Source organism: Mus caroli, chromosome 3, assembly GCF_900094665.2.
Source record: "Mus caroli chromosome 3, CAROLI_EIJ_v1.1, whole genome shotgun sequence".
In the NCBI taxonomy this organism is placed as follows: domain Eukaryota; kingdom Metazoa; phylum Chordata; class Mammalia; order Rodentia; family Muridae; genus Mus; species Mus caroli.
Window position 1 is genome coordinate 32,807,621 of NC_034572.1, and position 22,502 is coordinate 32,830,122.

The 22,502-nt window shown below is 44.1% G+C and overlaps 1 long non-coding RNA gene and 1 other non-coding gene across 2 annotated transcripts in view; one reads left to right on the top strand and one right to left on the bottom strand.

Annotated features, from left to right (window-relative positions):
- Window positions 1-17,847, top strand: part of LOC110290602 — an 86,140-nt gene extending 68,293 nt beyond the window's left edge. The window contains exons 3-4 of the long non-coding RNA XR_002377466.1: window positions 15,205-15,364; window positions 16,401-17,847. This is a non-coding gene — a long non-coding RNA (uncharacterized LOC110290602). The remainder of the gene's footprint in view (window positions 1-15,204; window positions 15,365-16,400) is intronic.
- A 2,367-nt stretch (window positions 17,848-20,214) lies between these two features.
- On the bottom strand, window positions 20,215-20,345 carry LOC115030753. Its single transcript, XR_003836347.1, has one exon. It is a non-coding gene; the product is annotated as a small nucleolar RNA SNORA17 (small nucleolar RNA).
- Between the last annotated feature and the right edge of the window lie 2,157 nt (window positions 20,346-22,502).

Below are 22,502 nucleotides of genomic sequence, written 5' to 3' on the forward strand. Positions count from 1 at the left end.
CTCCCTCCCTCCCTCCCTCCCTCCCTCCTTCTTCTTTTTTCTTTCCTTTTTTCTTTTTTCTTTTTTTTTTTTGCCAAGGTTTTGCTATCTGAACAAGGCAAAATCTGACCTTTAGACCCTCCTGCCTCAGCCTCCTTAGTGTTGGACTGTAGGTTTCCATTACCTTACTGGCTGTTAATTGACTTTTTAAGTTTTAATTTTCAAACATATGCATAATTGCAAAATATTTGTCTCAGAGAAGAGTTATTCTAGTTGTACCGAAATTCATTCTGATAAATAAATAAATAGCTAGAGGTAAAATCTGCCCTTTGTATTTAATATACTTGTTAACACATAGCAACGTTGTCCCTGAGACATCTCTGTGTGTACACCTATTGTGTCCTGATGCTGTTCAGCTTCCTCTTGCCCTCTCTCCTTGTTTCTCGCCGTGGTTCTCCCTGCTTGCTCTAGTAATCCTCTTGACTCTTTCTAGGTCTTAAAAATAACCCTAGAATCTCTGTGTGACTTACTTTACATAACACAATGACCTCCCTGCCACCAATGTCCCTGTAAATGACACAAGATTATTATTCTTTATGCTTGAATGCATATGCATACATTTACATACATATTCAATATATATTCCATAGTTTCTTTGTCCATTCCAATGTCATGTTGGGTGCTTCTGTACTTTGGCTGCTGTGAATAACTCCCCAGTAAGTGGATCTCATGCATACTCACGAATCCCTTCCAGGGAGTCCGTCAGTAGTACACCTGGATTGGACCGCGGCCCTGCTGATTCTTGTTGAGGACAGCTGTCCTGCCTCTGGGAGGTGGGATCTCACCTGGTTTGGAACTCCATCTTCCTAATGACTGGAGACCTTGGGAGTGTTTGCAGGTATTTATTGGCTGTTTATCTGTAATTTAAGGAGTATCTCTTTACACTTTATGACTATTACATTCATTATTAGATTTCTATTATTTCGCTATTTACTTTTAAGTTTTATTTAACGACTAAGATTTTTCTCCCATTCTATAGACTGTCTGCACTTGATAGAAGTGTTCGAGTTTGTTATAATCATGTCACTGATTCTTGCTGTTGAGTTCCCAGCCACAAAGAAGTTGCCTTTCGTCATATCTCGACATTATCCTCCGCTTCTTCCAGATATGACCACAATGCAGGTGTTTGATGGGAATCGGGTCTCAAAGTTAAACTCGATCAATGGAGGATGTGAGTTTTGGTCCTGGTTTTAAACGGACGATGTGCATGCATAAGATTGAAATTCTTGCCCCCGTCAGAAGTGGGCCTTTGCTTCCTGAGGCAGATGACTTGTAAACCAAAGTTTCACACTTTATAACATGCACAGGTTTGAGTCTGCCGCCTGTGATTATTCATTCCCCCAGGCTTTTGTGCTTGACTGTTTAATGCAATAACTTAGAAGGCATTGTCCCCACCCCCTCCCCCACCATCTTAGGGTGCAATTAATGAATAATTAACTGCTGCTAGACTCCAGAGATTCCATACCGACCCTCATAACTGTGTTTGTATCTCATGCATGTGCCTTATCACAGTTGTCTGGCTTCTTGCTTCTCATTTCTTTGTGATAAGGTTCTGGGCACAGTGAGTCTCCGGAAGTAAGCTCGCAGGGCTGCCCCGCGAGTTTATTTGAGGAAGGAAATAATCAATTTAGAGCTATTAGGGCTGGAGCCCTTATCCAGCTCATTTCCTTGTCTAATGCTTCACAAGCTGATATTACATGTTTAGACTTCAAAGCCTCAGCCCCGGGCTGCGAGGGCTTTCATTAACTTCCAGTTTCTCTGGAGTAGAGAGTGTTTGTCATTAACATGACTATAACCCACAGACTTGCAAACAGGGGCCATAAAAGTTGTCGGAAAAACTTGTGCCACTCAGCCCAGGGCTTTAAAAAACTTGTGCCACTCAGCCCAGGGCTTAAGTTTAGGCCTCTATTCATTCTGTGTTGCTGGTGAAGTGCAAGGGCGGGTGGGGCCAGGCTCACATTCAGAGGTGTGTGTGTGTGTGTGTGTGTGTGTGTGTGTGTGTGTGTGTGTGTGAACATGGTGGCCAGAAGTCAACCTCTGCTATCTTTTCTGATGCACAGTTCACCTTGTTTGGGGACAGGATCTCTCACTGGGACTTGTCTAGCTGGCTAGACTGGCTGGCCGGTGAACCTAGGGGTTCTCCTGTCTCAGTCTTTGGGCTGCTGTTAGGATTACATGTGCTTACCACCAGGCCAGGTATGTGTGCATGTATGTGTGTATGTATGTATGTATGTATGTGGGTTCTGGGGCTCAGGGTTAGGTCCTCAGGCCTGGGTGGCAGACACTTTACTTGCTCTCCCCAGCTTGATCCTCACAGTTTTTTGATTTGCTTCATTCCTTTCCCCCATAAGGTTCAGTGTCTTAAAAATGAGTTTTGTCCTATCAGCAGAAGAGTGAAAACTGTAGATGGGTATCTAGTCCACATCCAGGTGGGGACTTTTTGCCCTCCCAGTCCCTCTTCCTGGTATTGTACAATCGAATCCAGACACAGGCAGCAGTTAATGTACCATCAATAGGAAAGGAAAACAATCAAACAAAAAGAAGAAGGGGAAGGAGAAGAGAGAAGAAGGAGGAAGAAGAGGAGGAAAAGGAGAAGGAAGAGGAGGAAAAGGAGGAGGAAGAAATAATTCAGGCATACTAGAAGGAAAAAGGGAGTTATTTTGAAGGCAAGAAGCTGACCATAAAAATCAATTATTATAAATCTGAGATTATGACTATCTGCTAAATCAAGTTAGCTTGGTGCTCACTGTGTGGTTGTCTTCTGGCTGTACACAGGACACTGCTTTCCTTCACTATGGATCTGAATAGGCTCCTGGGAAAGCCTAGTACGCTCTGCCAGTCCTTAAGAGAGAGGTCCAGCTGGACAGAAGTAAGGAGACAGTTAAATGAGATCAGTACTTGTCTTCCAGCTCCTGCGATAGCAATCGATGGAGGCACTTGGACCACCGTGGGAGGGCTTCTGGTCACACAGAGGAGCGGGTTCCAGAAGGGGCTGGGCTGCCAAGGATCTGCAGCTGCTGTTGGAGCCTCCTCTGGTCCGGAGTGGGAAAAGCAGAACAACCCCTGGGGAAACACGATTAAAAACACGGAAATTGTAGGAAAATCACTAGCAGTTGTCTGGCTCTTTTTCTGTGTCAACGGGCTTTTGTTTAATGTTTTAGGTATCTGAACGCCACCGTGGAGGCTTTTGTTTGGTTGCCCTCTAATTAAAAATAGCCAGCTCACCAGTGTATGGTTGTAACAATAAAGACGAGAAAAGAAAATTCTAAGCCAACATAAACTCTCCTACCCTGTTCATAGTTCCTGGAAGAGATACCTCATCAGCTTAAAAAAAATGTTTTTGTTTTGTTTTTGTTTTGTTTTGGGTGGTGGTGGTGGCGGTGGTGCTTGTACTTAGTGATCAAACACATTTACAATTAATATTTGTTTAGAATTTGTTTAGAGTCCCATTAAAACATTTTTTTGGATGGGGATAATATTATCTTAAGTTAAAAGAAAAAATATAAGAGTCAAGCCCTCAACAAAATCTATGAAAGAATTTAAAGACAGAACAAAGTTTTGTATTTTTAAAACATTGTTCTTTTTGTATTCCCACACATTCCTTTGGGAAAATGAAAGGATTGTTCTGACACATCTCATAAAAGCTGGTTTTCTACACGATGGGATTGTCTTGATGTGAGAGTGGTCTTGTGATAATTTTAAAAGGGGGTGTAAGAACAAACCTGGTTTTCTCAAGTGTTCTAGTAGCATTTTGAAAATTCCTTATGCCCAAATACAATGTAATATTTGATTTGGCTCAGATATACATTCACTCTATTCAGGCTGAATAGTCATTTGACTTGCTAATCCCATGGCTCACCAAGTCCTAGGAACCGGCCCCCTGCAGCCAAGGGAAGTGAATGCAGGTGCTGATCTCGCAGACTTTCTGGGTCTTGGTCTCAAGTATGTTTTAATCTCCTGGGTCTGGTGGGGAAATGGTGGCCTCAGAGAACAAACTGGCCTGGGCCAGGGACAAGCAGAGGAGTGCTTTTGGATCACACAGTGTGCAGGCGCCATTTGGAACGTGTCCCCATCCTTTCCAAGACTCCGACGGCCTCTGGCGCTTCCCTTGGACCTTAGTACCCCCCAGTGCTCTTTCTGTGTGTCTGTATTTTAAGAGGTGCTGGTACTACTTCAGGTTTTCTTTCTCACCCCCCTCTTTCTTCTGTTATTGTTCTTTTTGAGCTAGGCAAATGACTAAATCAGAAAATGACAGACTCATCCTTGTATACTTATTTGCTACTTCTAAGTGTGGGGTTGAACAGGAGCAAAGATGGAGAGTTTGCACACACACACACACACACACACACACACAGATACAGACATACAGACACACACACACACACACCATGGCATGCATATTTTCTAATCTTGTATCTACCATAGCATTGTAGAAATTGGCATTTTCATAGGTGAAAGTGGTCAAATCGTTCCAGTTTTAACAGGTATAGTAGTTATAACACACCTGCATTTATAAGAAACACTAAGAAAATTGCTATTGTTTTTTATTATTAAAAAAACCTCTGGAAATATAAATGTCTATTTAAAAATGTACTTAGAATCCTTCACATCCCAGCTTCCTGAGAAAACCACACCAAATGTAATTAATGTAGCTTCAGATGTGCAATCCCCCGACGTACCATTTCACAACTGCATATGGTTTTTCTAAAAATCGTCAATTGCTTTCAGTTGTTGCTCTAAATGGATGGAAATTTGTAACATCACTTGCTGACTTTAGTCAAGTTTTAGTGCCCGGGATTATTCCAGCAAAAGCTGCCTGGGTTTTCACAGTGAGACACAGCGTTCCTTCGGCTGGCAGCCTGGTGTGGGCGGGGCCACCTCTTATCCAAGTTTCTCCCCTGTGGTTTTGATGATTCATCTGCCTCTTCCTGTCTCTAGATGGGGACCACATTTTGCCAAGAGTTCTGTTACACCCTCTCTTGTTAGTAGAGAATTGCTCCAAGCAATGTTCTCTTTCCTGTTAACACCTGCACCAAGCTGTTGAGGAAAGAGTTTTCAAAGCAATCCTTTAAAAAAAAGATTCTTGTCTCTGTACACGGAGGGAACATTTCTTCCAAATGTGAAAGGAATTGTTTATAGGGCCAAAATTACTCAGAGTTCCATCTAAATATTTAGTGTTAGTAGCATTCATAAGGTCAGTTGCTATAGTGAGGCATCTTCATGTGTACACCACATCAAAACCCACACTGTGGCCCAATGCACTGTCTACTGTATTGTAATGACATCCTTCACAACAACTCATGGGTCCAATAGTTTACTGGAATGAGAGGAAAATTTAATAATGTTTGTTTATTGGTACCCAGTGTTTGTAGTTATTAGCTTAATGTGAGTAATTTGATATTTTGAGAATATTCAACAGTTTACATATGGTGAATCCATCCATCCAACCAGTTTGCCCACTCACCCACCCTGCCCAATTATTCACCCACTACGTTCCCTTCACACTCATCTACCCATCACTCAGCCATCAAGGAGGTCCACCCACTCACCCATGTATCCACCAACCTCCCACCTACCCGCCCAACCCTCACATCTCTCCCTTCTAGTCTGCACACCCATGCCATCTATCTGTCTATCCATTCCATCTGTTGTTTATCCCCCTTCCTGGACACTCTAGAGACATTCTGAGACTTGGAAGTTTTGTAGAGAAGGCATCATAGTTTCTGGACAGTTGGGGAAAAACTGAGTGGCACTTTGGTCAACAAAGTTCACAGACTACATACTCTTCATGAATATAGTCGTAAAAATCCAGGGCAGGAGAAGATAATCAAACGCCGTCAACCAAAGCTGGCCATGGTGACTCAACATCTCAATTTTTAGAACCCAAGAAGCTGAGGCAGGAGGATTGCCACAAGTTCAAGACCAGCCTGGACTACACAGTAACAGGTCAACTTGTGACATCCTGCAGTGAGATCTTGTAGTAGCAAGGACTCTCCATCCCAGAAACCAGGACTGAGAGAAATCCCATCTAAAAAGAAGAATAACTGCAGTTTTACATTTAGAAACATATGTAAAATACATTATACACACCTTCAAAATTATTTCCCAGAGAACCCAAAAGCACACATTCCAGAGGAGTCCTAGAACATCTGTCACTGCTTCTGCCATTGGAGACACATCTCAGTGATATCTGGGGGTTAAAGAAGGGATGGGAAGAAGAGGCTGCAGGGAGGAGCAGGCTTACAGAAGGAAAGGAAACAGATCAGAAAATCCTAAACAGAAGAATAAAGCATAGACCCAGCAGCGCCCCCTATCGGAGGCCTTGCTTCCTGTAGTCTCAAGTGCTGATAACTCAGCTATTGCTTATAAATATTAATGAAAAAAGATGGAGGTTTGGGATTTTATTTTGGTTTAGAGTGTGACCCTATGTGTCTATTTCCTTCCCTCTTTCAATGGTGTCTGTGCACACTTTTTGTTAGCAGGATCTCTGTTTTTGTAATTGTTGATTGGATTGGGTAAGAGTGCATGGCCCAACTTCTGCTGTTCCGTGTAGGCATATAAAGGCCCATCAGGAGCAAAGAGAAGTGGGTAATATTCCAGAGAAACAGAAATTTACTGCTGGAGACGAAGCTGTAAAGGATGTAAGAGACTTGCTACCATTTACACAATAGGAAACACCTGTTCTTTAAGAGGTCCCGCAAATTGAGATTAGAATGTTCCCCATTCTATCCTGGGGTTATGATGTTCTCTATTCTCATCAGATGGAAGCATCCACAGCCTCATATGGACTTAGAGGCCTCCAGGTGAGCAACCAGAAGTTGTATGGGGGGGGTGTCCCCCAGAGTTTCAGTTTTTGCTTTTTGAGGTGCCTCCATACTGATTTCCAAAGTAGATGGACTCACTTTGTCTGGCACCAGAAGTGGGGTACCTTTTCCATGTATCAGTCTTTAGTATTGTTATTTTGGGTTTTCTTAAATTTTCCTATGAGGTTTTCTTATATTTCAGTTTAGTTGCTATTGCCCCCCTTCCACCTTGCCCCTCATCTTTATAACCCCTCGTTGCCCCCTGTACTTCCTAGTACACTGTTAGCCCTTCTTTCTGCTGTCCACCCCCCCACACACACCTCTTTTATTCCAGTCTTCTGGAATCCTCTTTAGTTTTCTGGCCTTCCCCTATATTGTCTCCCACCTAAGTACACACACACCTCATAGTTAATGGCTAGGGCCTGCTTATGATAGATAGTGTAGAACATGCTTTTCCTAGCCTGGGTTACCTTAGTTAATATAATGTTTTCCAGTGCCATCCACTGTTTTGTAAATTTCACTTTTTAAGCAGAGTAAAAGTCTGTTATATGTGTGCATGTGTACAAACGGTGTATGTCGGTGTATTTGTGTGCCTTCGTGTCTATGTGTTTGTGTCTGAGTGTTTTTGAATGTGTCTGTGTGATCTATGTATGTGTTTGACTCTATGTGTCTGTGTGTATGTTTGTGTATGTGTGCCTGTGTGTGTCTGTGTGTGTGTCTCTCTGTGTATATGTTTCTGTGTGTGTATGTAGTGTGTGTTTGCCAATTTCTTTACTTTTCTTATTCTGTAGTGCTATTTTTCTGCTTATTATTGAGTTAAATTTTTTACAATTGAATGTTAATTTACATTATTTATTTATTTTTGAGAAAATTTTACACTGGGTTGGCCTCCAACTCCTCAGAATCCTGCATCTCTACCTCTGTCCTATGCATGCTGGGCTTAAAGGCAAGCCCCTCACACCAGATTTACATTCACATTTGCCTGCACTCTGGCACTGTGTCTGTGACCAGTCAGGCCCTGTCACTCAGCCTCTGGATCATCTTCATATCCTAGGTTTGATTTGGTGTTTGTTTTCTCCATTGTGATGTGAAAGCCCCCTGCCCCCTTACATCTCTTACCTGAGATGAAGTTTATCCATGTCCTCAGTCCGTGCCATGTCATGTTCCAATGTCATGTCCTCAGTGAAGGTCGTGACATTAGTGAAAGCTTAATGTTACAGCCTGGTTGTTCATGGGCGACCTTGATTATACCCTTAGGGAACTCATGCTTAAAATGACAATACGTTTGTTCATGGGTGACTTGAACTTACATGACCTGTGTTGCTTTGCTCTTTCCGCTCTGAGGGATGTATGTGTAGGCGGGATGTTTTTGTGCGCTGTGTAAAGGTTGTCCGTGTGTTATTCAAATGCTGTTTCCTGTGCTCTCATAGTTTGTTTCAAGCTGAACATAGCATTGTAATGCTATGGTTATAATCTCCTGTCTCAAATTTGTGTAAACTTACCATTTTTTTTCTCTGCCTTGTAAGTAAATGCTGATTATCTGTTGGCTGCAAAGAAGACAGAATAGGGTAGAAACTTCCCCCAGCCAGGGGAAGGAGAGTGAGAGTGAAGGATTAATTCACTTGTTACATTTATATTAGAAATAATTACACACACACACACACACACACACACACACACGTGTATATATATATATATATATATATATATATATATATATATATATAACTACTTTCTTCTAAAATTACATTTGATCTTAGTCAAAAGGCCAAGTATATTTTCTTACAAACTGCAAGATCAAGTAAGAGGTCATGAGCAAACCAGAGACTTCAGTGGTGTTCACTGTCTCTGTATGCTACCACTGTCTCTGTATGCCACCATCTGCAGAGAGCACAAAACAAAGCCTTCCCAGTATGTGATGCAGGACTTGGAGGAAAATACAATCGACGGTCCTTCCTCTATGTTTAGCAAACAAAAGGCATACTTAAAAATGCATGTGTGTATAACAATCTTTATCTATGTATTCAAAATTTCTAAGTTGATAAATGAGTTGACTCTGCTGAATGGTAGCCTATGTGGCAAATCAGTCAGATCATTTTCAAACCTTTTTTGTCTTGTGGATAAAGACACCTGGCTCATAAAGACACACGAATAACATTCTACACCCAGAGCTGCAGAACATTCAGCTATGCTGCCTCTGGATGCATAGAAACTTCTCTTACCCGATGTATTGCTTCTATTTCACAGCCTTTTCGAGAGTTACATCTTTTAAAAAAATAAATTATTTTTATTTTATATGTACAACTGTCTTGCCTAAATGTATGTCTGTATACTGCACGCATGCCTGGAGATCATGGAGGCAAGAAGTGGGCATCGAATCCCCTGGAGCTGAAATTACAGGTAGTTGTGAAGCATCATGTGGTACTAGGGAATGGACCCAAGTTGTGTGGAAGATCAGTCACTGAGCTCAAGTGCTGAACCTTCTCTCCAGCCATGATAGTCACATGTTTTAACACTGGGAAATAACTTTTATTCTTGATTATGGATATTGACCTTGAATTCTAACTGTTTGGGTTTAATATTGCCTCTTGGAGTTTTTATATTTCATGGTAGTGGAATATATTAGCATATCCTTTCTGTAATCACCAAGTTCTCCTATAGGGTTGACCTGACCAGCCTGATGAGGGAATGTAACTCATGCAGAGAGACTGGGTTTGGGTGGATGTCGCTCGCTCAGGCAGAGGGTACCAGGAAACTCGGAAACCTAGAAACCCAATACATTTGTCTTATTCCTCTGAATCAAGGAGGTTGATGGTGTGCAGCTCAGCAAGGAGGCCTTGGCTGGTCCAGGGGAGGTCTCTGTAGGGGAGCAATCTCAGGCTGCAGTCATCTGGGAGGAGGAGGCTGTGTCACTAGGTTTGCCGTACATTGGTCAATCATTGGCAAGCATGCTTGAAACAATGGAAGGCTTTGTCAGTTCCCTGGGCCTGATTCAGGAAAGGCTTTGCCATTCATGTGGGTCTCAGGCACTGGGGTCTGTGACATGGCTGTGCTCACATTGACAACACACACTCAGTCTGATCCTTACATATAGCTAGTTACATATTTAGAGATATGGGCATTCTAGTAGTTGATAGATTGTTATAAACACTAAACTGAGTGTTTTGTCTTAGAGAATTGCATTAGTATCCTCTAAAACGAGCAATAATGCATCGAGACAGAACAAACTCTAACGTGCCATAATCACTCTCTTTGTCTGGCATTGGTTCTAGTTCCTCCTTCCAGAATCTGCCAGCACTTGGTTTCCAGTGCACCCCTGCAGAGGTAACAGAACATTTTGTGTAATATGCCATGAATATGTGAGTGAGCATTTCCAAATCCCTTGAACCATATTTATAATAATAATAATAATAATAATAATAATAATAGCATAATAACAATACCATAATAACAATAATAAAGGTAATTATTATAACCTTTGACTTTGTAGATTGTTGCTTTTTCTTGCAAGCAAATAACATTTTCTTCAGTCTTTTAAAGAGACTGTGCAGGGTTCCATCTTACAGCAGGTACATTTCATTTCACCATTTCAAAATTAACACGTTTATGTTCTCTTCACTCTTTCGATTTAAAAGCAATTGCTTTGAGTAACCTCTACAGAATTCATTTCTCACATGGCTAACCCACCTATAAATCCTAGAACTGGAGTTAGGCATTGAAGACACATTGAAGGCACCTGTTTAGAGAATGCAATGCTTTCAATCTTGAGAATGCAATAAACCAAACATTATGAGATGTAAGGAAGCAAGAGAATAGACAGATCATTCCTCTTCTCATTCCCTCATGTATAACGTTGTCTCCTCCAAAGCCTCTGTGTTACCTTCTGTGGGAGAAAGAAGTCACACACACATGGCTTGTGTGAGGAGGTTAAGGACTGACTGTTGAGGCTGAGGGGTGGACGTCTGGAGATGGCTTTGGGCTACTTGCATGCATTCTTCCAATCTTGCAAATCCTTAATCAGAAAGCATTTCAGCTGCACTAAGAGAGGTGAGCATGCAGGGGAGGTTCAGAGGCAAGACATGCTCTAACTTTGAAGGATGAAGAGACCCCATGCTCGGTGGACAGACGTCCTCTAGGTGTTGGATATGGCAAAGTCCCCAGGGAGACACGGAGGCTTCCTGACTCCCTGACCTTAGTTTCATGTTCCCCTGGTCAGACTTCCATACTGTAGAATGTGAGATAACTATCTTGTTTTAAACTCCTAAGTATGTGTCATGGAGACCAAGCTATGCCCTGCTCACACTCCATACTGGGCGAGACTGTTGTGTCAGGCTGTGTCTTACCCAGGTGACTCCATTTAGCAAGCAGAATTTCACTGTATTATAAAGGCAGATGCAGAGACACCACTGCTTGTCTATTACCACTCAGGAGACACAGATCAAAAACTTACTTCTGAAAGCCCAGGGACCTACTCTAAATCCATGAAAACATGTGTGTACATGTTAAACCCCGTCAGAGAAACCAGGCCGTGGTGCCCAGTTCTCTCTTTCCCTACTCTACCGGCCATATTATTTAACATTTCAACTTAATTATAGCAATCTTACTAGAATTGTAATCTGGAGGTTATGCAATTCCTAGCCCTGGGTTTTAGTGACTGGTTTGAAGTATTAATTTCCTAGCATACATACTACTTTAGTAAAACATTGGGAGATATTTCATCAGAATTAGGAAAATAAATTCAGTATTAAATTTATAACTAGAGGGTTGGGAAAATAGGTCAGAGGTTAAGAGTCCTTGCTGCTTTTGCAGGCCTAGGTTTTGTTCCAAGAACCCACAATTTGACTCACAAGTGAGTGAAAATGGGGGCATGACTGATCTTTGATATAGCCAAGGAGAAGGTTTTTATTGCAGAAATAAAGGAGAGTCGAGTCAGGGGCATGTGAAAAGAGTTCCAATAGAACTTGGCCAGGAGAATAGACAGGGCCATAGGGGAGGTTGAGGGAGAACCAGAGAGGGGGGCAAACGATGGGGCTAGAAGAGAGAGAAGAACCAAGAATGGGAATCAAGAGGAGCCAACAGGCAGAGAAGAACCAAGGGAGCCAAAATGGCTGAGTGATAGAGGAAAGAGAAGCCAGGGAAAGAATGGAAGTCTCAGGGATGGAGAAGTTTAGGATGACATGTGCTGAGAGGAGCCAGGGTGCTGTATCAGATACTTGAAACTGAGAGAGCCTGGTAGCTTGTAGCTCCTGCTTTGATGTGATAATAGGCACCTCAGCCCTTAGAGCCAACAACAATTGCTTGAAAGTCCAATTCCAGAAGATCTGACACTCTCTTCTGGCCTCTGTGGCACTGCATGCATAGGGGATCATAAAGAGTCTCAGAGCTACAACACTCTTTCACATATAATAAGACAAATAGAAATTTAGAATAAAAGTTATAATTAGTCTCCTATGTGTTTAAATTAAAAAAAACTAATATTTTTCTTCTTTGACCTCATGCCTGCTTCATACCTGTAAAAGCATGTTCTCATTGTTAGAAGAGGTAGAATATAGACACAAACTTTAAATGAACTCAGATCTGGGCCTTATCAATGTCCCCCCCTCACTATTAATGACGAATGATACAGCTTTCATGGGTACCAATGAGATAGCATCATGGCCATGGGAAAAGGAGATTGGAAGACACACCCTGGCTCCTTGCATGTGTAGACTGGGGTCAGTGGAGTTTAAAAAAAGCATCCAAAAAGCTTTAAGCTAACTTAATATGGAAGATATTAGGAGCTGGAGCCCTCTGCTGCCTGTCCTGGGGGCCATGGCATTCTCTGTAGGAAGCTGAGCAGGGAAGGCCTCGCTTGTGGTTTCTTTATAATTAAAGCTGAGACTTACTCCTTAACTAACCCAGCTGGGGATTCTGTACGCAAGCCCTTTAGTAAAAAGAGCTGAAGCCCCCTGGGCTTAAACAGTTTTGCAATGGGGACCACCCTGAGGAGGAGCAGGGAACCCGCAGAGTCTGGAGGCTCCATTCATGGGTTGCATGGAAAGAGATCTCATCTTTATCTCTCTACACAGTCTGCTGTGCAACCCTTCCAAACAGGTCACTTCAAATCCAGCCTTGCCCAAAGGGCTTCGAATCCTGCAACTCACCCTGGCTCTCAAGTCCTCATGTGGACTTCAGTGTATCATTTAGAGAGGAAAGTCAATTTAGAGAGGATCTTAGTTTCCATTTTAACAGATTTAAAAATTGCCAGAGAGAGTCTAACGGTAATGTAGATCAGTAATAGTGATTTGCTGAGCGAAACCTGAAAACCAAACGCATCCAGGCTGCTTTCTCCTCTTGTTGGTTTTGTTTAAGCAATAATTATCAGAGAGCAGCGTTAAAAAGTGGGATTCCTAACACTGTCTGCTACTTAGGTTCATTTGACTCCGATGTGTGCAGCCTTGAATGACGAAAAGAAAGAGTTCTTCTGACACCCAAGGGGTACAAGAGATAAACTCCAAGCCTGTTTTGGTCACTATTTAAGAATCCATGTCCTCTGAAATCCATGCTGACAAGCTGTGTGGTGGTGGAAGGTCTCCTGCTGTGGGTCACGCACTTGTGGGGTGTGCAGCCTTGACCCCTCGTGCGGCTTTTATTCTCAACAGTGTCATTAGGGCAACACAGACTGAGCAGATATTTCAGTGGAGATCTGGGAAACACCGAAGTTTATCAGCTGCCACTGAACATCACAGAAGGGGCTTAAGCACAAACTGACATTTATTAGGTCATATAAATGGAGCATGCTGGGGTATGTCTCCTTCCTCCTGTGACATAAATGACTTCCTAGAAGGTCACCACAAGCCTTGGGGAAAGCAGTCTCTGTTTTCTCCACAGCTCAAACTGGAATTTCATCCTATCATTTTGAAGGGGTCTGATTTGTTTCGGAAATACCTGTCTTTTTATTTTACCTAGAATTTTGGGGTGCAGTCATATGCTGGGGTGCCTTAAGTGAGAGTTCCAAATCCTGTCAGCTTTAGGTGCAGAGTGGCCAGAATACTCAAGGCTCCAACTCAACTCCCCACCTCTACCCTCAGTGACTTTATTCCGCTAACCTAATAAACAGCCAGTTACTCATTTGACTCCCATATATAAGTGTCGTCTCCCACTAAAATCAGATCCGCCCTTTTCACCATGGTGATTGCTATGGAGAGATGTCCACCGGCACCTTCTGAACTCCAGCAGAGCTTCAGCAAGGGGGTCCTGGGGTGGGTAGGGTGGTCGAACAGGCAAGGAAGACCCAGCAACTCCCCTCCCTGATAAGAAGTTCTACAGCTCACAACTTTCAATCCCTCTGGCTACAGATGGCATGCCTCATGCACTCTGACGGCAGTAGTCATCAACATAATGGACCTTGGAAGGGGGGGGGCATTAGAAAATAATCCTGGGCATCTGATATTTATCCAAACTATCAGGAGTATCAGAACCTCATTGGTCTAAAAACCAATGGATTTTTGTGAGCATCTGTAAGATTTTGGCAAGTATTCAAACTTTGGGTTTTTGTAAAAGACAATGGAAGCACACACATCGCTAAACTGTGACTGGCCTCTGAGGTTGCTCATTACACTGCAGAGACCTCTCTGTGTCTTGTTCCTTAGTGTGTGGTACGTGTGAAGTTTCTAACCCTCCATTAGCAATGCCATGTTAGTTTCTGAAGCTGCACACCCTGGCTCTTTGTGTTTGAATAAAATAGCAGTCTAGTGCCTGCTCATGACGGGCCTATAGAAGCCTTTACGAATAAAATGAGAAACTATTTCCTGCTGGGGTCTGGGAAGATGGGTGTCATCCTGTAGACATGAGGAACAGAGTTCAAAATTCAGAGCTCATGTTAAACATAAAAGCTACGTATTGTGATGTCTGCTTTAAGTCCCAGAGCTAGGTGGGTCTCTAGGACTCCACAGTCAGGCAGTCTTCCCAAAATGGTGAGTTCCAGGCTCAATGACAGACTTTCTTTCCTAAAACATGATTGAGAAGCAACTGAGGGAGACACCCCACAGCAACCTCTGGTATCCACGTGTGCTCACAGACATGTGAAGACACACAGAACTGACTAAGGAGCAGGAGCAATGTTGACCGTGCTTGATTCTCTTCCGGGACTCACACTTGGTTCATAACTTCCTGCAATTCCAGATTCAGGAGACATGATACAGGTTGTACACACGTACACATAGACACTCTCACACACACACACACACACACACACAGAGACACACACACACAAATATACAAACACAAATCAAATCTTTAAAAAATTAAAGAATTAACTTTTTAAAAAGAGAAACATTGTGCCTGCTGAGAAATTACTAACCTTTCAACAACTACCCACCAGGGACAGAGTGCAGACATTTGACAGCAGGGGGCAGTCGCAGGCACACCTCAGTGGGACATGGAACTCTGAAGACACTGCTTCTCCTGATGCTTGACTGCTAAACTGAAGGCAGCCATGAAAATGGATCCAGCAGCCGCCACAGACCTCCAGACTGGCTGAGGTATGTCTTCTGCTCTGAGGTCCTTTTCTTATAGATATTTAGGGGCAGTGGTGGGAAAATACTCAGATCTTCTACTGTCTCCAGGTTTCACTGACACCAACACTGCCTCTCGATACAAGTCTCGATACAAGTCTCCCTCAGGGTGAGGCAGAGTTGTGAAGCAAGGATGGTCCAGCCTACCTGCATGGCTAGTTGTTGTGGGCTGCAGATTCATGCTAATAACTTCCACTAATCCTGAACATCAAAAATGCCTCTGGAAGGAGGTTTATGGTCTCTGCGAGGCTTGCGATTATTTTCTTAGCTCACTCATGTGGCCACCTCTCGACAGGGCTGTGAGCAAAGCACCTAAGAGGTGTCAGCTCAGTGAATCCTCACCAGCATCCTGTGAGGTACTGGGCTTGTCTCCATGCTTGTAAGTCAAGGCTCAGAGATATGGGAAGGAGACCTTCAGGAAGCATGGCAGCCACAGTTTGAATTACAGTGGGCTGGGTCCCAACTAGCATGTTAACCATCTTTATGTTGCCCTCTTTGCAGCCCCGTAAGAAGCTCACAAGAGCAGATTCATTGCTACCATAAATTTCCATCCTCTATTTTATGAGAAATAAAGTATGTGCCAATCTGGACCTCATGGGTATTGCAGTACACTAGCAGGTCAGACTTTGGAGCCCTTAAGGACTGGAAAATACTCAACCAAGAGAGAAGCAAACCAGGGCATTTGGAGATGTTGATCAGAGTTGGGCCAGATGAGTCCAGTTTCTAGGGTATGTGTGATAATTTTATAGCTAGGTCAGTCTAGATCAGGTTGGCCTGTGGTTGTGTCTTACGTTAATTGCTATGGGGAGTCCTAACACACTGGGGGTGGATCCCTGGGTTGGAGTCCTGGAGAAAGTGAGATGAGCATCATCTCTCTCTGCTCTTGATGCTGTTGTGATGTGACTGACCAGCTGCTTAAGTTCCGACTTCTGCACATGGTAGACTGTACCCTGAAACCATCGGCTCACATCAGCCCTTTCTTCCCCATGTTGGTTTTTGTCAGAGTGCTTTATCATGGGAACAGAAGGAAACCCAGGACAACAGCTGGATATTCATACTTGCCTGTGCACCATCTAAGCAAAGCAAGCGCTCATCTTGAGAGTGAGGCTGAGCCCAGTGCCTCTGCCTGTTAGATTCTGCTGCCTACCAATCTCTGTCCATTTAGCCTCAGCACAGCATGGCCTGTTTTTCTTTCTTCTGCCTCTGGATTGATGAGCTGCTTTGTGTCCCTGGGAAGCTGTATTATTAATGACTTCCATGAGAGACAAGGTTCATGGTTTACAGAGTTGTCAGTCAGTGGCTACATGGCTTCGAGGCCTTTGGCCAGACCATCCACAATGGCAGAAGAGCCTGAAAGAGAAGGCTATTCTCCCTGTGGTCATGACAACGAAGAGAGAGGACAGGACTGGGGTCCCAGCACAGCTTTCAAAAGCATGCCCAAGTGAGGTCCCTGGCACAAGACCCCCTCGTCCTAAAGGTTCTGCTTCCTCCCACTAGTGTCATTGATTGGTGACCCCCACCTTTAGTCTATGGGCTTTGGGTATGTTTAATACTCCTAGGAATTCCACAAAGCACCCCCATTCCATCTGAGCTCCTCTCTCTTGTGTCTCTAACTGTTCACTGGATGCCATTTTTAGAATACACAAATGTCCTTGTTCCTCTCAGACTAAACTATAAAAACCACTCAGGACAGAAAATCCTTCACTTCCTTTTAATCTCTTTATATCACTTAGTGGAATTCTTAATTCATAAATGAATGAAAACCAAGGCTGAGCCTGCTTGCAGAGAGCAGTGCACACTTGATCAGGCTAGTTGAGGGTCCAGCCCAGCTATGAGCTGCCTTGCCTACTTCATTCACTATCATTACTGTTAATCTCAGGCCCCCAGGCCAGAAAAGCATCTATCCCACAGCAAAAGATCTCCTAGACAATGCAGACTGTATTTTCCCTTTGCTGGCAGGAAGATTATCTGTCATCCAGGAAACCATCTCTCTCCATCACAGCTGCAAGAAGCAGGAATAAATTAATAAAATCAAGATGTCTGGACCACCCTGGACCCCAGCACTTCCTTGCACTTACTGTGTCTTGTTAATGAATGTCCCTAGCCCTAGAACAGTAAAAATATGTTAATTTTGTATTTGTATTTACATCATTAATAAGGTATTGGTTTTTATAATTTAGTTTATTTTTCTCTTTGAATATCACACAGTAAGTTACTTGTATCCAAGGTAATATTGATACAATTTGGGTTAAATTCTACTATGTTCCTCCTGTTACTGGCATGGATGCTGTCTTTTATGGCCCTTAGTTTTATGACTTTCCTCCTGTGTTCCTATTAATTCTCCCCTTTTCATTTCTTCATCTTTAAATTGGAATGTGTTCTTTTCTAGTCCTAACAGCTACTCTAAAACATGTGGCATTTAAGTTATTAAATAAAAAAAATTTCAATCTATTTTTCTTAAAGATAATTTGTAGAATGTTCTAGATGGTCTCCTAGTCCCTTCCCAGGGCTGAGGTAGAACATGTGACTGTAGACTCTACTCCTTGATCACCTGCAAACAGAAAACTCAAGAGCCTAGCAGCTGGCTGAAAGGGAACACTTGCTTCTCCTCTTGTCCTAGGACAGATGTGGTCCTCGGTAAACAGGGTCCATCTCTAAAGTTTCTCAGTATTGCAAGAATAAGTCTGTGGATCGAAAACTTTAAAATCTCTGGATTCCCCACAGAATGAACTCAGCATCCCAGATGTTGTTTTTGTTTGAGTAAAATCTGAACTATATTTAAACCTACCTACTGCTGTGTGGCCAGTTTGCTTTTCTCCCCTCTTGAAAGATCTGGTGGAGGACAGAAGCTTTGTTGGGGCTCCTGGGGGCCCAGCTGCTTCCTGAGACACGCAGCTTGGGGGCCTCTGGGTTATGAACTTTTGAAATGATCCTCTGAAGTGTGTATTTTGACTTTGGGATTTTTCCAGATGTGACGAAGTGGGACTCAGTGTTCTTCTCAACGTGAGACCCTGAGCTGACTGACACAAGTTTAGAGAAGTTTGCCTTGAGTGGGCAAGTTAGCTCAGCTTTGGGTCCTGCTTCATCCCATTGTTTGAATGTTAGATGTTTAACTGAGTCACTCATCTGTGCTTTTTCTCTATACTTTTTTATTGGTTCTTTGTAAATTTCATATCATGCACCCCAATCCCACTCAACTCCCCTGTCCATTGTATCTGTTCTCTGCTCTTGCAACATCCTCTCTAACAGAAAAACAAATCTCACCGTGTAAGCTGTAGTGTGTCAGTGGGTCCCACAGTACACCCTTTGGTCCACACTTCTTGGCTTGCAAATGTTCATCTCAACGACTCAGTGGTCTGGTATGAGGCCTCTGGCTTCTGCTACTCTATCAATACTGGAACCTCATTGGGACTCCTCCCAGGTATCCTGCTATTGTTCTGTGTTAGAGATCCTATAGTTTTGGATCTGTAGGACCAGCTCCTTCATGAACTCCAGTAACTCATAGATGGGGTAGATGTTGGGATGGGCCAATTCAAAGGCCTGGATCTGGGGCTGAGAGGTATCTGAGGTGGTCATCCTGCTAGCTTTCCCTCTCTCCCACTCTGAGGGCTGGCTCACCAGCAACCTCTGCAACCAGGGACAGCTTTATCCTGCTGCCCAGGCAAGGTGTGGAACACACTCTCCCAAATGTTGTTCCTGGTGAGGGACTGGGCCAATCTCCCACTCTCATGATCCCAGGGCCAGCTCTCCCTCTGCCATAGATGATGTGGGAGGAGGAGTGGAGGAGAGTGTCTTTCCCTCCACTAGGCCTGTTCCCAGCAGACAAGAGGCAGGGCCAGCTCTCCTGTGCTCATGCCCTCAGGACTGTCTCACCAGAGCCACTAAGGTCAGCTCTACTGGGCTGCTGCTGCTTAGGAAAGGTGCAAGGTCTCTCTCCCCTGTGCTGCAGAAGGGGAAGGGCAGGGCCAGTTCTCCTGCCCTCATGACCTCAGGGTTAGGTCTCTTGCCTCCCACAGATAAGGGATGAGGTGAGAGGAGGGTATCTCTTCCTTAGCCAGCCACTGTGCAGGGAGGTGAGTGGGAGGGGCACTCCCTTCCTCCCCAACTCTCCAGAGTATTGTAGCTGGCTAGGGGGCGGTTAGCTCTCCTTGATAGCATGCCTCCAGGGCCAGTTCTCCCAGGATGCCCTGTGAGTTCCTCACAGCCCTCAGATGACCAGGCATGTTTGTCTGGACTTTGGTGGTAACAGACCGCTACTGCTGCAGGGTCATGGCCCCAGATGTAGCCCTAGGCAGCATCACTGGCTACTCACATCAGGCTTGTTCCTCACTACCCTTGAGTCTCCAGTTCTGCCTTTCTTCATTGTGCCCACATCCTTCTGTTTCTCTCTCTTCCATTTCTCCAGCACTCACTTGTTCCTTTTAATGATCCCCAGGGTCTCTTGAGTGGCTGGAGTTGCCTCAGGAGTGGTCTCAGGACTGCTACATCCCACGTGTACACTATGGCACTAGACAGGAGTCATCTCAAGCATGGTCTGCCCCCCAAAGGCCTGTGAGGTGCCAGACTGGTGGGCATCTCAAGACAGCTTCCTGTCCAGGCCCCGTGGTGCTGGTCCGATGGTTGTCTGGATCCTTCCTAGCCCAGGTTTACCCAAGTCACCTTACTCTATGGTTGTCTGTCTTGGGCTCACTCTTGCCCAGGGACTGCAGGCCTGGATAGGGTTCTTCTAGTCTCCAGCTTGCTCTCCATGCTGGGAGCGCATCCAGGCCTGCCTGGCACCAGACTGGTGGTCACCTGAGGCTCATATTTTTTCAGGGATTGTTAGGCTACTAATCATTTAGATGTTCATAGGTCAGAACACTGAGTGTAGACACAAACTCTCTCCTCTCTGCCACCTACTGCTGTACATGTGACACAGCAGCCACACCTGCAACACCTTGAGGGAAGTGAGGGCTTTATTTTTATAAAAGACATTTTAACATCCCGGAGCCATTTTTAAATTTCATATGTAACTATGCTCTGTGACTATTAAAATGAGGAAACAGAAAAACACATAGTGAATGGGGTGAGACTTCTGGCAGGCAGCCATCTGATGTTAACACACTGTAGCCGTTTCAAATCTCAGAATCACAGCATCACACAACATGAAAACATTGGGAGAAGTTTCAGAGCCAAGACTGTGGGCTTTGCAACTTTCCTGGTGAGGGATCTAAGGCAGAGAGTGCAAGTGGGTAACAGCCCGGTCAGTGGTTTGTGGAATCCAAGTTTCATTTCTGATACAATGTCCAGAAACATACACTATCCTTTTGCATGTGTGTGGTGTGCCTTACGCATGCACGTAGAGATCAGAGGGTGAAGTCAGGTGTCTTTGTTCATTGCTTTTCCTCCTCATTGAGGCAGAGTCCTCAAGTGTTTGTGTGGAGTGAAGAGTCAGAACGTCCACCCTGCTGATTATATAACAAGTATTCTATTAGTCAGCTGCCTCCTCAGCCCACCATATAAGTTTATGTATCCTTGTAACTGTGGTGACAGGAGGGAAGGTATTCTTAACAGATAGAGACATGCTTGCCCCTCTCTTTGGCTATCAGTCTAGTGAGATAGTAGTCCCCAAGGGATTGGAATTACCCCAGGGGTCTCATGTAGGGAAGGAAAAGAAAAGGTTAGGGTACTGGTGCCAGCTGGAAGAGGACCTTGTTCCTAGGAAGACAGTGTGACAGACAGGTCTGCAGGGGAGTCACACCCCGACAGTGATGGTGGTGGGGCCAGAAACTGAGCAGGACAGCTCAGCTGTGCACACCTCTGACTATCTATTTGAACTTCAGTCTCTTGTTAGTGTCTCTGAGATGGCCCTGGAGGACTCAGAGAACCTCATGTTTCCTCTTCCCAGTGTGGCCACACTGAAGAATCCTTTTTCTGTTGTTTGTTTGTTTGTTTTTACTTTATGGTTCAATTGGTCTATTAAAGACAGGTGTCTGAGACTGGTCTTTTAGGGCTGCTGGGCCCAACTCGGATTCTAACAACTACAGTGCACAGTGGTTTCAAACTCAACTTTGATCATAATACAGCAATGTTAATCTAAGTGCAAAATTTTCATCTCTGTGTCGGTGTGCCAAAGTGACTCTTGGTGTCTGGGAATCTGGTGGTGGTGAGAAATCATATGTTAGTCACTGTGACAGGCACCAGAGAGCTAGAATGATGCATGCAAGAGTCTGCAATGAGCACCAAGCAATTGGGAAATTCCAGGTGTTGGAAATACACAGCTGACTTTCCAGCTGCTGGCAGGGCTGCTGAACCAGAGGTGAACTCGCTCTTGACACAGCAGCTGTGACCATGTCTCTCTCCAGCCCTCTGTGTTAGCAAACATGTTTTTATTCCCCACAATGGAAGGCCAGTGAATGTATCTGAGGCATGTGACCAGTCTGTAGGTGTGCTGTTGACTGTGAAAAGAATTTGTATCTACACTCAGGTGACAGACAACCATGGAAATGTTCATAGGAGCCATGGTGCCTTTGGTAAGGAGTGAACCTGGCTGAGGGAAGCCATGACAGGAGGGTGCTCCCAAGCAATGGGAGCAGTTGGTGGCTCATTCTAGGTAGGGGTGTTCAATTTTAGCCTCTTTGGGGCACATTGGATGGAGAAGAAATGTATTGGGTCACAGGTTAAATCCAGGGTTTTCCAGCCTGTGGGGTGTGTGTGTGTGTTCACTCCATGTGACACTGTGGCTGATATTGCTGATATTGCTGTCTACAAAGTTCACATCAGAGAACCCCATAATTGAGCCACACACAAAAAATCATGGGGCTGGGGAGATGGTTTAGTCAGTAAAAAGCTTGCCACAGAAGCATGAAGGATGTGAGTTCTATCTCCAACACTCTGTATGTGATGGTGGACTCCCATAATCCCAGTGCTAGGAAGAGGAAGAGGATCTCTGGGCCTAGTGGCCAGCTAGCCTTGCTGAATGGTAAGCTTCAGTTTTAGTGAGATACTCTTTCTCGAAAAAAAAAAAAATGAGGTGGAGAGCAATTGAGGAAGATAACACTGACCTCTGGTCTTCACATGAGCGTGCACACCCATAAACATGTACACATACACTACACAGAAACTT